Raw genomic sequence first — 15000 nt, forward strand, 5'->3', positions numbered from 1 at the left:
ATTAAGTCTGTTTCCCCACAGTAGCAGGAAAAACAGACTATAGATCCGTGCATAGAGGGGTGCTGGCAAAAGACAAACATAGCTGACAAATAAAAATTCAGGCAGCAGGTAGGTTTTGACGAGGCTCACCCTTTCCCTTAGGGACAGCTTCCAGCCTTTCCAGGCTGACACTTTCCGGGTGGCATCCTCCAGTCTGCGCTCCCAATTTCGTGCGGGGTAATCCCCAGGGCCGAAAAGGATGCCAAGGATCTTAATTTCCGGTTGAGGCTTGGGGAAAGCGTCCGGGAGGGGAAATTCCTCACCCTCCTTCCCCATCCAAAAAGCTTCACTCTTGTTCCAGTTCACTAGTGAACCGGACGCCTCCGAGTAGTCCCGAATCTGTGTCTCCACAAATCGGGCCTCCTCCCCGCTTGACACCACTACGGAGACGTCGTCCGCGTAGGCCACCGCTTTCACCGCCGGGCTGCCACAGGGGCCCATTGAGACCCCCCTCAAACGTCCGCAGCCGAGCCTTCGGATGAAGGGATCGACTGCAAAAACGTACAGAAGAGGGCTCAAGGGGCACCCCTGCCTAACGCCGGAGCCCACGGAGAAAGAGGGGCCCACCCAGCCGTTGACAAGAGGGAAGCTCACCGCCTCCCTGTACAAAGCACGGAGCCAATCGATGAACCGTTCCGGCAGACCGTATCTCACCAGGAGAAGCCACAGGTAATCGTGGTTTACCCTGTCAAAAGCTTGTGCCTGATCTAAAGCCAGCAGGTACTGTGTGTCCTCTCCAGCTCTGCACCTTTCCACAGCCTCCCGGACGCAAAGGACGGCACTAAAGGTGCCTCGGCCGGGAATTGCGCAGTGCTGTGCCGCAGACAGTACCCCATCAGCCACAGCTGACAGACGTACGAAAAGTATCTTGGCCAACACCTTTCTATCTGTGTTGAGAAGGGCGATGGGACGCCAATTCTCCACCACAGACGGATCTTTCCCCTTTGACAGAAGGATTAGGGCCGACCTTCTCATTGAGGGAGGCAGCAGGCCCTTGGCCAAACATGCGTTGAAGACCTCCGTCAAATGAGGAGCCAACAGACTCTTAAAGGTTTTATAAAATTCTGCCGAGAGCCCGTCGGGTCCCGGCGTCTTTTTGGATGACAACGAGTCAATGGCCTGCTCTACTTCAGCCACTGAAATCCTCTCTGTCAAAGAGTCGGGAGAGTCAGACATCGCCGGCAGCGGTGTTTCGTCAAGGAAACGTCTGGCTTTCTCCATGTCTAATTGCTTCCGCTCCAGGATGCCCGAAAAGTGGTCTCTGACCACACCCAGAATTCCCGGCCTGGACCGGACCAGGACTCCCGAAGTGTCGATCAGGCCGTGTATGACCTTCGAACTCGTCGCCTCACCGCAGTTCTTGTAAGGGTCCGGGGAGTTAAACTTCCCGTAGTCCCTCTCGAGAACGAGGGAGGCGAGACGGTCATACTGGCACTCCCTTAGTTGAAGCTTTAGAGTGGATATCTGCTCTTGGGAGCCTCCCGAGGACACCAGGCGGTCTAGCTGCCTTCGCAGCCCCAGGTAGGCTCGGTACTTTGAGACTGCCCTGTATTTTGAGACCCCACGGAAAAAGCCCTCAGATCTCTTCTTCACTGCTTCCCACCATTCGAGGCGGGAGCAGCCGCTCTCAAGGAGCGAGGCCTGATCCGTGTAGAAGGCCTCAAAGGCTTCCCTAACAGCAGAGTCCTCCAGTAGCGTCACGTTCAGACGCCACAAGCCCCGCCCTTTCTGAGGGGTCTCGGCAACATTCAGAGTGACGGATAGCAAAACGTGATCGGAGAACTCTACCGTTTGTAGCACAGGGCCCACAAAGACAGAGTCCCCCTTCAAAAAAAACCTATCTAGTCTACTCTTACAACTACCTCGGGCGTACGTGAAACCGGTGAGGTTGGGGAAGTGTCGAACGTGCACATCCACCAAGCCGGACTCCCTGACTATGCTGTTCAGAAAGATGCTATCGTATCCCAGGGGGCCTCCGGCACCTGCCCTGTCCTTCGGCCTAGTGATGGTGTTAAAATCACCGCCGAAGACCACCTGCTGGGACGTAAAAAGATAGGGCTTGACTGCCGTGAGGAGGCTCTTCCTCGCCCTCTTGGACTGAGGGCCGTAGAAATTTATAAGGCGAAGGGATTGCCCCCTCACGACAGCGTCTACCACCAAACATCTGCCGACTTCCACCTCAACCACTCGTCGGCATGCCACCGAACCGGTCTTAAAAAGGACCGCAACTCCACTACAGGGCTCGGCCGCAAGAGACCAGAGGGAGGGCCCATACCTCCACTCCCTCTTTGCAAGGTGCATCTCCGCCACAGATGCTAGCCAGGTCTCTTGCAAAAATAAAATATCAGCTTCAACTCGGCTGAGAAAATCAAAGGCCATGTAGCGAGCCGCCGTAGAGCGAATACTCGCGACATTAATGGTCGCGAGACGACATGGAGCGGGTACAGCCATTCTTAGTGTTTGATGTGGTTATGCTCAACCTTGACATACAGAAAAGAAAAACATTTAATCCACAGCGTCCATTTCATGTACCGAGGACTGTTCGTCCTCGTCCTCCTCCGAGGACAACACAGAAAATATATTGCTGAGGTGCAGAAAACCATCATCCGGGGGCCCTTGATGACCACCAGACCGGGGCACACCAGCCTGCTCCACAGCCCCCTTTGTTTTCTTCCTCCTCCTCTTTCTATGTGCCTGCCAGTCATCTCTAGAAACCTCCCCTGCACTTTCACCACTGGTGGGAGTCAGCTCCTTTGTTTGCCTCCTGGTACGTTTTTGTGTACTAGGGGCCTGCACACCTCCCCCCTCTGGGACTTTGAGGGCGCCACAGAAATGTTCGGCAGCAGGGGGCACCGGCGTGCAAACCGTGCCCGCTTCCTCCTGACATTCGGTGTTGGGCCGAGGGACCAACGGAGTAGAAGGGGGAGGGGGGGAAGGAGGAAGGTTTTTTTCTATCTGGGGAGGTGGGACCTCACTCTGATTGGCCTGACACTCAACCTCAGAGTTATCCTGGTCCGTAACACTGGCACGCCCTGCATGCTCAGACTCCTGTCTCCTCCTCTCAGATCTCCTTAGTTGGGCCGGGGTCTTCCTCCTAACCGGCGGGGCAGTTGTGACAGTATCCTGGGATGTGGCAGCAGTATTGGTTCTCGAAGACTCCCTTGGAGGCCGAGGTTCCTCCTGACCGGTTGCATGGCCTCTAAAGGCCTTGGGGCATCGACTAAAGGGGTGGCCTATTACCCCACACAAGTTACAGACGATGATGTGACAGACGTCTGCGGCGTGACCCACTCCGTTGCATCGGATACATCGCTGCACCGTACAGTCTGCGCTAAAATGGGTCGGGCTCCCACATTTAAAACACAGTTTTGGTTGTCCTGGGTAGAAAACCAGGATGCGATCCCTGCCGATGAATCCACTGGCAGGGATGTGAGAGACTGACAGGCCCCTCCTACCCAGCTTTACATGGGCAGTCCACGTGCCTGTCCAGATACCCTTCTCGTCCAGTCTCTTCCTCAGCGGACCCTGGAGCTGACCAAATCTGCTCAACCAAGTGACGATGTCCTCCTGAGGAAGAGACTCATTTCTTACCATGACGGTGACTTGTTTGACCTCCTCCTGCCTGGAAATCGCCACCAGTCTGAAACCCTTCCATGCCGTCTGTGACTTGACCAAATCGTACCTCATGAAAAAAAATTCCATTAATATAGGGGTTAGGAAGCTGACATCAAATTCAGACGTACCATGGGGGTGTATGACCGCGAATATATCCGCGACTTTGAAGCCCAGGCTGAGGACTCTGTCCACCACCTCCCCTCTACTTGGGCATGGACCCTCCCCCTGCCACTTAAGCTGGACCACGTTCCGTCTTCTCCTCTCTGGACCACCAGTAACTCTGGACCATGTCCCAGCTCCCTGGAAACTTGGGGGCATTGCAAAAGACTGGGGGCCAAACTGGCCATGGGAGGGCTCCTGCCTCACTTTGGCACCTGCGACATCCGCAAAGGATCTACCTTCCTGCAGGGCCGCCACCGTGTTGGAACTATCCGGGGGGATGTTTTGCACCCCATCAACTTTGGCACCTTGGGGCTCCCTCCGGGCACTGTCAGCAGCTTTTGCAGGGACAGGGGCAGACTTAGACACTTCAGCCTTCCTTTGGGACTTTACACATTTGTCAGGATTTTTGCGGGCAGCGGATGCCCCAGAACCATTCTGCCCATGTACCTCCCCCGTTTTACCTGTAGGGGCCCTATCACAGAGGTCCTGGGGACCTGCGGGGGGTTTAGGGGAGGGAGAGTCCACACCACACCCCGCACCTAAGACCGCCATATCGGCATTACCAGGGACCACTTCTGTACAGACTTCCTGTTGTTGGGACCTTTCCTGCTCCCTGATGTAACTTGTAGCAGGGCAAGGAGTCTCCAACACCCCCGGCTCACAGTCCCCCCACTCTGGACCTTTTTTCCCTGTGTGTACAGTCTCACCAGTCCCTGAGTCCTCGGATTCATGTGTCTTTTGTGTGACTTCCTGTGTCACGGCGCTGGCCACGCCTACTTCTGGTTTCCTGCTGTGCTCCGCCTCTGCCTCCGACTGTGATGCCTGAGATTGACCGTGGGCTGGTCCGGGTGTGTGCGCAGCCGCGGGCGCCATCTTGGAAGCTGGCACATTGCTTTGTCCGCATGTCAGGGGCGCTTGGGATGCAGGTAAGTTCCTCTTCGGTCTCGGTGTCACGGCGCCGGTTCCTCCCTCTTCCAGTTGCACTCGTAGATCAGAGTCCTCCTCCCGATGAGCGGTAGAGTGACCCTGGGCGGGTCCGTGGATACCGTCCGTTTCGGGTGTCGCTGTAGGAATATCAGAATGTCCGGGCGCCGGCTGACTAGCTGGGGAATGACCCTTGGCGGGTCCTTGTATGCATTCAGCCGCGGGCGCCGTATGAGAAGCTGTCACACTATCCTGGCAATGACCCTGGGCGGGTACGGCTTCACACACAGCTACGGCCGCCATTTTACAAGCGTCGGGCGCCATTTTAGAAGCTTCGGGCGCCATTTTAGAAGCTGGTACACTATCCTGGCAATGACCCTGGGCGGGAGTTGCGGGCGCCATTTTAGAAGCTTCGGGTGCCATTTTAGAAGCTGGTACACTATCCTGGCAATGACCCTGGGCGGGTTCGCGTTCACACTCAGCTGCGGCCGCCATTTTAGAAGCTTCGGGCGCCATTTTAGAAGCTGGTACACTAGCCTGGCAATGACCCTGGGCGGGTTCGAGTTCACACTCAGTTGCGGGCGCCATTTTAGAAGCTTCGGGCGCCATTTTAGAAGCTGGTACACTAGCCTGGCAATGACCCTGGGCGGGTCCGAGTTTACACTCAGCTGCGGCCGCCATTTTGGAAGCCTCGGGCGGCATTTTTGAAGCCTTTGAAGCTTGCCTACGTGCAGGAGATGCCGTCTGTGAGACCGGCGCCTTCTTGCTGCGGCCACTCGATGACAATACTGTTTGTGAATGTTCATGTTTTACCTTTCGCTGCTTCTTCTTCACACCTTTCACATGACTTGCTGCTCCACACTCTTCTGTCAGTTTCTGCACCACAACGACAGGTTTCCTGACTGAAAAGTCTGCTTGGGCAGTCACCTCCTTCTGTGTTCCAGTCATGGGATCCACTACCCCTTCAGTCAGACTTGTGTCCATATCTGTATCACTCTCTGCTGCTTGTAAGGGGGGGTCCACCTCAGCTGCAGCTCCCACCTCTGGGGTCTCCACCACCCCTGTCACCTGAGGTGAAAGTCCATCCCTGGCCCTGCGAGAGGCCTGGCTGCCTAGTCCACTGGCCGCTTTCACTCTGTGTAATATGTCCACCAATGACTCACGCTGCCCGGGGCCACTTTTGGACAAATTGTTCAGTAAATCCAAGTTGTCACCACAGAGGCCCTTCAGCCTGTCAATGTCAGCTTTGCAGCTGCTCCTCCTGCTACTGTTCATGTTGTCTCTGGAGGTCCTCAGCTTGGCCAAGTGCGCCATCCCCACCTCAAAGACACGGCATAGCTTCTCCATCAGTAACTGGACCTTCTCCTGTCTCGCTGCTGCTGCGGCCTGGTTCTCACCTGGCTGCGGCCTCCCCCAACTGACTACGGCCTGTGTTCCAAGGAACAGCCTCTCATCCGTAGTGAGGACAGGGGCCTCTTCATCCCCTTCCTCATAGCCAGACTCACACCTTCCTGGGCTGCAGGATTCCATCTTCTGCCTAATCAGCAGCCGGTGCCGGAGCTCTGCCAGACACAACCTTCACCTGCCACTGCTGGCTTCAGACTCACCCTCACCCCCCTCCTGGCCAATCAGCAGCTGGCATCACAGCCCCACTCTGACTGACAAGTGCGCCGTCCTGTCACATTCTGTCAGGGAAAGGTCACCGCTGTTTCCTCACAAATACACCTTTATTTTCATGGTTTTTTTTATTTTTTTTTTTATTTTTTTAAATTTTTACAAAAATAATTTTCTTTCTTTTCTATTACTACAGCTGCTGTCTCCAGGCTTTCCTTCAATAGATCCTTGTTAATCCCTTCCATACCGGCACTGTCACCCCCACCCCCCCCAGGACAGGTTTCAGCTCTCAGCGCTCTCACACCTTGAATGACAATTGCGCGGTCATACAACATTGTACCCAAACTAACATTTTATCATTTTATTCACACAACTACAGCTTTCTCTTGGTGGTATTTAATCACCGCTGGGCTTTTTATATTTGGATAAATTAACTAAAAAGACCAAAATTTTGGATAAAAACACAATTTTTTATTTTTTTATTTTAGAAAAGTTTGCAAATAAATAATTGTTCATAAATTTAGGCCGAGATGTATTCTGCTACATGTCTTTGTTTAAAATAACACAAATTAAGATGTATTATTTAGTTTGTAGGAAAGTTATAGAGTTCACAATCTATGGGATAGATCTGAATATTGATCAATCCTGAAGTACTGACAGCCAATGTCATTTCCTGAGGTCCAAGAATGTCAGAACGGTACAGATATCCCCCAAATGTCAGAACAGTACAGATATCCCCCAAATGACCCCTTTTTGCAGAGTAGACCGTCCGACGTACTTCATAATAGGAATGTCAATTTTTTTGAATTTTTATTTTTTTGGTCATTATTTTTTTGAAAATTTAAAATAATGTCTTTCCAAAATTTTTTTTTACATCCTGTCACCAGTGCAGTACAGCGTCATCATATAACTGGCATGGCTGTGATCAGGGACACTGAATGGTGACAGTATGAAAAAATTTTTTTTTTTTTTTTTTTTTAATAGTTCACTATGACCAAAGTAGTACAATGTTACCATAGTATCATTGTACTAATTTTGGTAAGTAATTTTTTTTATTTTTTTTTTTTTAAATTTAGCGTATAGGAAAGAATTACTTTGCTATAAGCAAGTATTTACCTGAATGTCATAGATTCATTATTTTTTTTTTTTTTTTGGTGCTTAGCTGTGATTTGGACACAACTGTCATGTGATTGTTCACAGCAGGTCACATGGTACCGGCAACAGGGGCCGGTACGCCGATCTGTCATCATCCGTGTCCGAGTTACACCGCCGGTGACAGATCGCGCTGCTCTGCAGCAGCCCAATCTGTGCATGTGCGGGAGGACATCATATGGCATCCACCCTGAATGCTGATGACATTTGTTGCCCACCATTCGCCCATAGGGGGGGCGGCTAATGGTAAAAGGGATAGGGTTATGGAAGGGAAATTTATGTTGTTCTTGTCTGCCGTTTTGTTTGCCATAACTCCATGTTGTTTCTTGGATTACATGTTGATTAATTCCTTTTCTATGATACCCAGAATGAGTTCATTAGAATCTGAATACATGCATGTCAAAGCTGTGTATCTATCATAGAACTGAACTCACAATATTCGTATCCTTGGAAGAGGCAGGAATAGCATCCAATTATTTCTCTGTACGAACAGCACCGGCTTCTACTATGATACAGGTAACAGTTACCCACTTTTGCTGTATGGGAGAATCTACATTGTTTACATACACAGCCTTTACAAGTATCCAGTCAAAGTCCATTCTGTGATACAATATATAGGGAGTCTAATGAAAGATTTACATTGCTCTTTGAAAGGCTTGGTGTGTGTGAATTTCTTTTCTTACAGAGACCATTCTCTTTGGCCCTACCAGTGCTCATTATTGGCACAAATCACTTTTCTGGTATCTTCAGTCAAACAGAGATCCAGTTCCAGGCAAGCCTGATCTAACAACCTACGGTTCTATGGGGTAGGTACCTGCTTAAATTCAGCCGAGGCTGAAGCTATTATTGATTCCAGCTGACACTGTTTATGTTGTATATTCGGGCTCTATTCTCAGCTTCTTTCAATTTATCTTTTAGGGTGTCCATCTCAGCATGCAGATCATCCACCTCCTGTTCATGGCCCTCCAAGACCGTAGTCACCAGATCCATATGTTCTAGTTGATGGGCACGATGGCTCAATTCTTTTCTATCTCAAAGCAGATCAGAAGATAATTTTCAAGAGGCAACTGTAATCTCCTCTGGCACTATTGCGCATAATTTGTGTAGCAAGGCTTCAGTTTTTTACTCAAGAGGACCAGTCAGGCCCGATGGAAGCTGCTGCTGACTATAGCCATCCGACTCAGGATCCCCTGTAAGCTGCGTGATGTTATCAGGCTTTGGGGGTCTGGGCGTTAGCTTGATAGTGTGGCTATGCGGAGGGGATTGCTGCTGGCCCCAGAGTTTGGGTTTGGTGCATGTTGTTCGATGCATTTTTATGACAAGTCTAGGTAGTTCACAAACACAAAGGGATGGGGGTGTATTGTGTCTCCAGACATAGATGGACAGATGGGGGACAGTGAGATAGAGGGGAGTGATGTGGTATATGGTGTCTCCAGGCATAGATGGACAGATGTGGGACAGTGAGATAGAGGGGTGGGATGGGGGTGTATGGTGTCTCCAGGCATAGATGGTTACTCACTGTCTTATGATTGTTTTCTCTGTGCTCAGAATACTCTTCATTCTTGGTCAGAGTAGAGAGAAGCTGTGATCTGCCTGCCAGATGTCAGAGACGTCCCGTCATCTACAGAGTACTTCTCCTGGGTTGGACTATGGGAAGAAGTGATGGAGCAGCAAGGACACCCTGTGACTTAAGGTAGGATGAGTTTACAACCACATATCAGACACCAACCTCCTCGCTGTTGATCTTTCAGAACTAGAAAATAGGACTGTGCATCCGCTAGGATTTACACTCTCACACATTCACACCAGATACCAGCCTCTTCACTATTGCTCAGTCTGAACAGGCAAAGATTGCAGCAGCTAAGACACTTTAATATCAGGCTTGAATTCTGGTGTGTTTGTGGTTGTATGCAGCTGAGTAAAGAATTTTTAAAGGCTATTTAAAAAATAAAAATTAATAATATATATATTATACTTAACTGCTCTGTTTAATGGTTTTGCACAAAGCAGCCACAAATCTCCTCTTCTGGAGTCCCCAGTAAGCATTCTAAGCTCTTCCTCTTCTTTGTCCCCAGTAGCAAGCCACTTAATATTCGGCACAACTGCGGCTCATTTCTGAGATAAGCAGGGGGTGTCTGCTGACACATACAGAGAAGCTTGACCCCGTTGTGCTTGCAGGATTTGATTTGCAGCATCAGCCAATGGCTCACACTACTGCCTCTGTGAGCAGAGAGGAGAAAGCTGATGTAAATGTGCACAGCCCTGGATCATGACAGGACTCGGGTAGGTATAAGGGGGGGCGGTGAGGAGGCAGAACGATTACTAGAATATTTTTTACCTTAATGCAGAGAATACATAAAGGTATAACATGTTTAGCCTTTAGAACCACCTGAAGCCTTCGCCAATGTCTGAGCTGCTGCACAATCCTGTGTATTCAGGCGCAGCATCAAAGAGGCCGGTATTCTGTTGTGTGCATGTGGCTGAGGAAAGCCGGGATAAAGTCTTTGCTGCTTTAACTGAACAAACAGGACTGTGCAGCTGCTTAGATGTTGGTCCGGCTTTACTCAGCCACATGTGTACAATGGAATACCAGCCTCTTTAATGCTGCAAAGTCATGATTGTGTGTTCAGAGACATTGGCTCAGCGTTACTCTGCCACATGCACACATCAGAACGGCTGCTTCTTTGTTGCTGCACAGTCCTGTTTGTTCAGATGCAGCAGCCAAAAGGCTGCTATTCTTGTGCATGCATGTGGCTGAATAGGGCCGGGACAATGTGTAATCTGCTGCACAGTCCTGTTGTTTGTTCAGATAGAGCAGCAAAGACTTGATCCCGGCCTTCCTCTGCCACATGCACACAATGGAATACCAGCCTCTGTGCTGCTGTCTCTGAACAAACATGATTGTGCATCAACTAAGAGCCCGATATTTCATTGTGTGCATGTGTCTGAGGGTGGATGTACTAAAGTATTTGCTGTTATATCTGAACAAGCAACAGGACTGTGCAGCAGACTAAACAATGTCCTTGCCTTAGACACATGTACACATCTAAATACCAGCCTCTTTGCTGCTGTGCAGTCCTGTTCATACACAGCAGCAATAAGGGCCTGTCATTCCCTTGTGTAAAGCCAGGCCAATGTATTTGCTGTTTAACATTTTTTTTTTAGGGTCAGGGTATGTGCTTATTGTGCGCGCTCTTTGTTGGCTTGTGGTTTTGATTGCTGTTGTCTTCTATTGGTTATTACCTTTTTTTTTTTATTGTTGTAAGGGTGCAGAGGTTAGTTGATAGTGTGGCAGCATAGTGTTATTAATAATGTGTGTATAGTAACATGGGGAGTCATACCAGGATCAAACACAAGGCTGCTGCAGAGTGACAGTAATATATGTATAGTAACATAGGACAGCCATACCAGGATCATCCACAAGGAGTCAGCATAATGTCAGTAATATGTGTGTAACACAGGCGGAGTCATACCAGGATCATCCACAATGAGGCAGCAGAGCATGAGTAATGCCTATCATAACATAGGCAAGTCATACCATGATCATCCACAAGGAGGCAGCAGAGTGATTGTGATGGAGATAAGAAATATTAAGTGTTCTTGCATAGCAGACCCCTTCCTGTTAATAAGTGTTCTTGAATGGCGACCCCTTCCTGTTATTATGTCTTCTTTTAGGAACACTTATTTTTTTCTCACACATATATATAATTATTCTTTTTTTTATTATTATAGCCAATTTTACCACCCTAAATAATACTACAGTTTTTACACTACATAGACAAGTAATATACGGAAACGTGCGTATTGTTCACGATTGTTGTGCTATCACTTTGTGGAATGTTTTGCTGAATTTTTTAAGATTAATCTCTGTTTTTTTTTTGCTAAATTTTACAGTAGGAATGAATGCTGCATCTACAGTGGAAGCAGAGCACAGCTACAGGGTTGAAGGAAAAATCATAACATGATTTGTAAACTGCCATCACTCTGTCATTTTCAAGCCCACCTACACATATCTTATATAAAAACATTCAGCTATCGGCTGTCACTAAAAATGTTCACGGCTAAGCCATACTCCTGATAGTTTTCACAATATGAACATTTTTTTGAACATCACCACTCACATTGACTTTAAGTGAAACTTCACTCAGAGCCACCATAAATTTTAAGTTACATTTTTAAAATGTAACTGTGCCTTCATTTTTAATATTTCAGAGACATACTATACATCAAACTTTAGCTCTGCTTCTATTGATTATCACAATATAAGGCTCTTAGTAGTAGCATTTATACTTATAAAAATAAAAAGTTTTTAAATATGGTAATTGCCAGTGAATTTGCCAAGTTGGAGAAGTGTGTTTATAAAAGTCTGTCAGCTTCCTGACTGAGTGACTTGCTATAGCAACCAAAGATGATTGACAGGCAGCTGAGTCAACAGGCTAACTGTGAGCTGCAAAATACAATCTGAAATTCATTTATCACTATCAGGCTTGCCATGTTCACTGCTTACATTTCATCAATCACTTTGTTACGGTTGACTGCAAGAATACTTCTCACAATTTCCCCAGAAATTTTAGATTTTCTATTTTTATTTTAGTGTTTTTTGAAATCAACACATGTGTCTATTAGTCAGTTGGTCTGCTTACTTAAAATTTGGAGTTCATATGGACCGCAGGGGGTATAAAATGAGATTGAGCTCTGGAGGGAGCGCAGACATCATGGTGTCCTGTGGCTGTGAAAACCCAGACTTGTTGGCATTGGGTGCTTGGGGGGAGAATGGGCAGAGCTTAATTCAGGATGGACAGAGTAACTTCTGGCTGCAGGCCTCTCTAGGTGATGCATTGAACTGTGCTTTGCGCAATCCTGGGACTTGTGGTTCTACATTGCCTGTGTGATCTTGAAACTGCAACCAAGACATACAGCCCTCTGAAGACCCGTGAGGAGTTGTTGAATAGCTGCCTAGACTTCCTCTGTTGGTGCCACTGCTGGCTGGTGAGTCCCTGAATTGCTACCCTGTGCAAAGGATTTAACTCTCTCCTCTCTGCCTGCTTGATGCCGCCCCCTGTGTTGATGATCCAACCTGGACTTAATCCTTGCACACCCGAGTTCTGCCGCACTGTCATGTGCCACCTCCTGTGCTGAGGACTCAACCTGAATTTAATCCTTGCCAAGCTGATTTCTGCTTGCCTGCTGGGTGCTGTCCCCTGTGTTGAGGATTCAATCTGTAATTAACCCTTGCCTGCTCAAGTTCTGCTGCCCTGTTATCTTCCACGCCTGTGCTGATGATATAACCTGGATTTAATCATTGCCTGCCCCAGGTCTGTCTGTTGTGTGCTACTCGGACGTAACTCCTTGCCTGACAGTCTACCACCTTGCTTTTTAACATAGACAGTGCAACGGACTATTGCCCCCGCATTGCCTACAATAACTTGGTAAGTCTTGTCATCTGTGACACTCTATGGTATGGATTTAACTTTTATTTTGCCAGATATACTCATCATGTTTCCTCCATATCACTCAATAAAAGCCTTGTATGTACCACTGCTCTCTGTGTGTTCTGTTCCACCAACCTCTCCGCAACAGTGATGGTAATGTGTTTAGTAGCACATGGGAGTCTTAACATGATTATCTACAAGGAGGCAGTGGAATGTTAGAAGGGTTTTGAGTAGGGGGTGGTTTTTTAGTTTTGGGTAGGGTGTGGGTTAGGAGTAGGGTTGGGTTTGAAGTTGATTTAGTCAAGGACTGACTCATCCATTGCTTATCTGTTCCTGTCCTAATTTATGACAATAGCTTTTGAATTTGCGCAAATTGTAAGGGATTCACGCTGACACACAAGTTCAGTCTATGAATACTTCTAGTTTATTTTAATGAAAAAGTGAGCTTATATATGCAGAATGATGCTAGAGTCATGTGACAACAGCATAAGCATTATATTAGTCTTTGATTGGTCATTTCCACACAAAAAAAATCTCCATCATGATATAGGTGTGATCTGCTTCCAGGACTTATCTTATAGGGAAAACAACATTCCTTTTTTTCAAGTTGGCACGGTGGGAAGGGGGCAGTGTGTGTGATTAGAAATTTATTAAGCAAAGATTTATTATAGTACCACAAAGCCAAGCATGCAGAAAATATTCACAAAACATATGTATTAAAGAATAAAAGTAAATATTTATAAAAATTATAAAAATAGCGTATATATATATATATATATATACAATAGGAAATGAAATAGGCATTTTAACAAATCCATCATAGTCCCCCCTTAAACTGACTATTTTTACTCTGTCCCTATAAGACCTCGCTCATCTGTCCTTATGTACATTGGAACTCTTTAATGCTGTACGTTAGACAGGTGATGACTATTTTATCTCCCCCCTTGCCACAGACTTTGTACATAAGGAAGTCAGATGCTATCCATACTAAATTGTGAGATTACTATTGGCGGGGAGGGACCGTAATGGGGTATAAGATTTTTCTTAATCTATCATGTGTGATCCTCTTGCTCCTGGTTCAGGAAGGTAGGTGTACTGTTGTCTACAGCTTTGCTCATCAATTTCCTCACACATGGTATAACACAGCATACAACCAGGACCAGGAAAATCAGAATTATTAGTACAGTTACCACTATTTGGGTAAGTATCTTTTGCCACGCACTCATCCAACTGAAATATTGATCCCACAAGTCTGTGATCCCGGAATTCATTTTCAACTCAACTGACAGGTCTTCCAATTTCTTTATAGACATATTCATGACAATACTGGGCCGAATGGTAAGGTTACTCTATGTACAACATGTTCTGTTTCCTTCTATCATTTTACAGACACCTCTTTTTTCTTCTAAAACCATGTCCAGAGCCATTCTATTCTGGAATGTCATGTAGGATGTAGGGGCTAACTGGTAAAAAATTCCTTGAAGGGCATCCCTAGTGTAATTCACAAACTTCTTTTGGTTATTTTATATGTAATTTATATATTCTACATTTTTAATAACAGTTATCATTGGAATCAGAAATTGAAAACCTACTGTTACTTGGTCTCTGGCTTTAAATTTATTAGGAACCCCCCTTGGGACTCCAATGGCACCTATATACACATGTGGGTCAAAAATACCAGAAGGAGCTTTTCGTTTCCTCCTATGGGCAGGCGTTGGGTACGGGGTATTTTCTGCTAGGATGTGGAGAGGCATAATGGCCTTTGCAAGAGCACACTCACCAGTCCAAATCCCTTACAATCTGATTGTAATCTTTTGGTCCCCAGTAATCATCCATGACACATATGTATACCTGGTCACTACTATCGGAACATGCTACTTGTGTCAAGATCATATATATTATGTTCATAACACCACATGGGATCTATATTATAGAAATCAAATTTGAAAATAGCTACATGAGTGTTGGATGAGTTGTAACAAAATATACTGGTGTCACATATTTCGGTGATATCCACCTCTTGAGCCTCTGTCAGACTCATAAGAAAAAGGATATACAACAT

The sequence above is a fragment of the Staurois parvus genome, unplaced genomic scaffold (genome assembly GCF_062004578.1).
Source record: "Staurois parvus isolate SC_StPar_1 unplaced genomic scaffold, SC_StPar_1.0 ptg001754l, whole genome shotgun sequence".
Classification (NCBI taxonomy): domain Eukaryota; kingdom Metazoa; phylum Chordata; class Amphibia; order Anura; family Ranidae; genus Staurois; species Staurois parvus.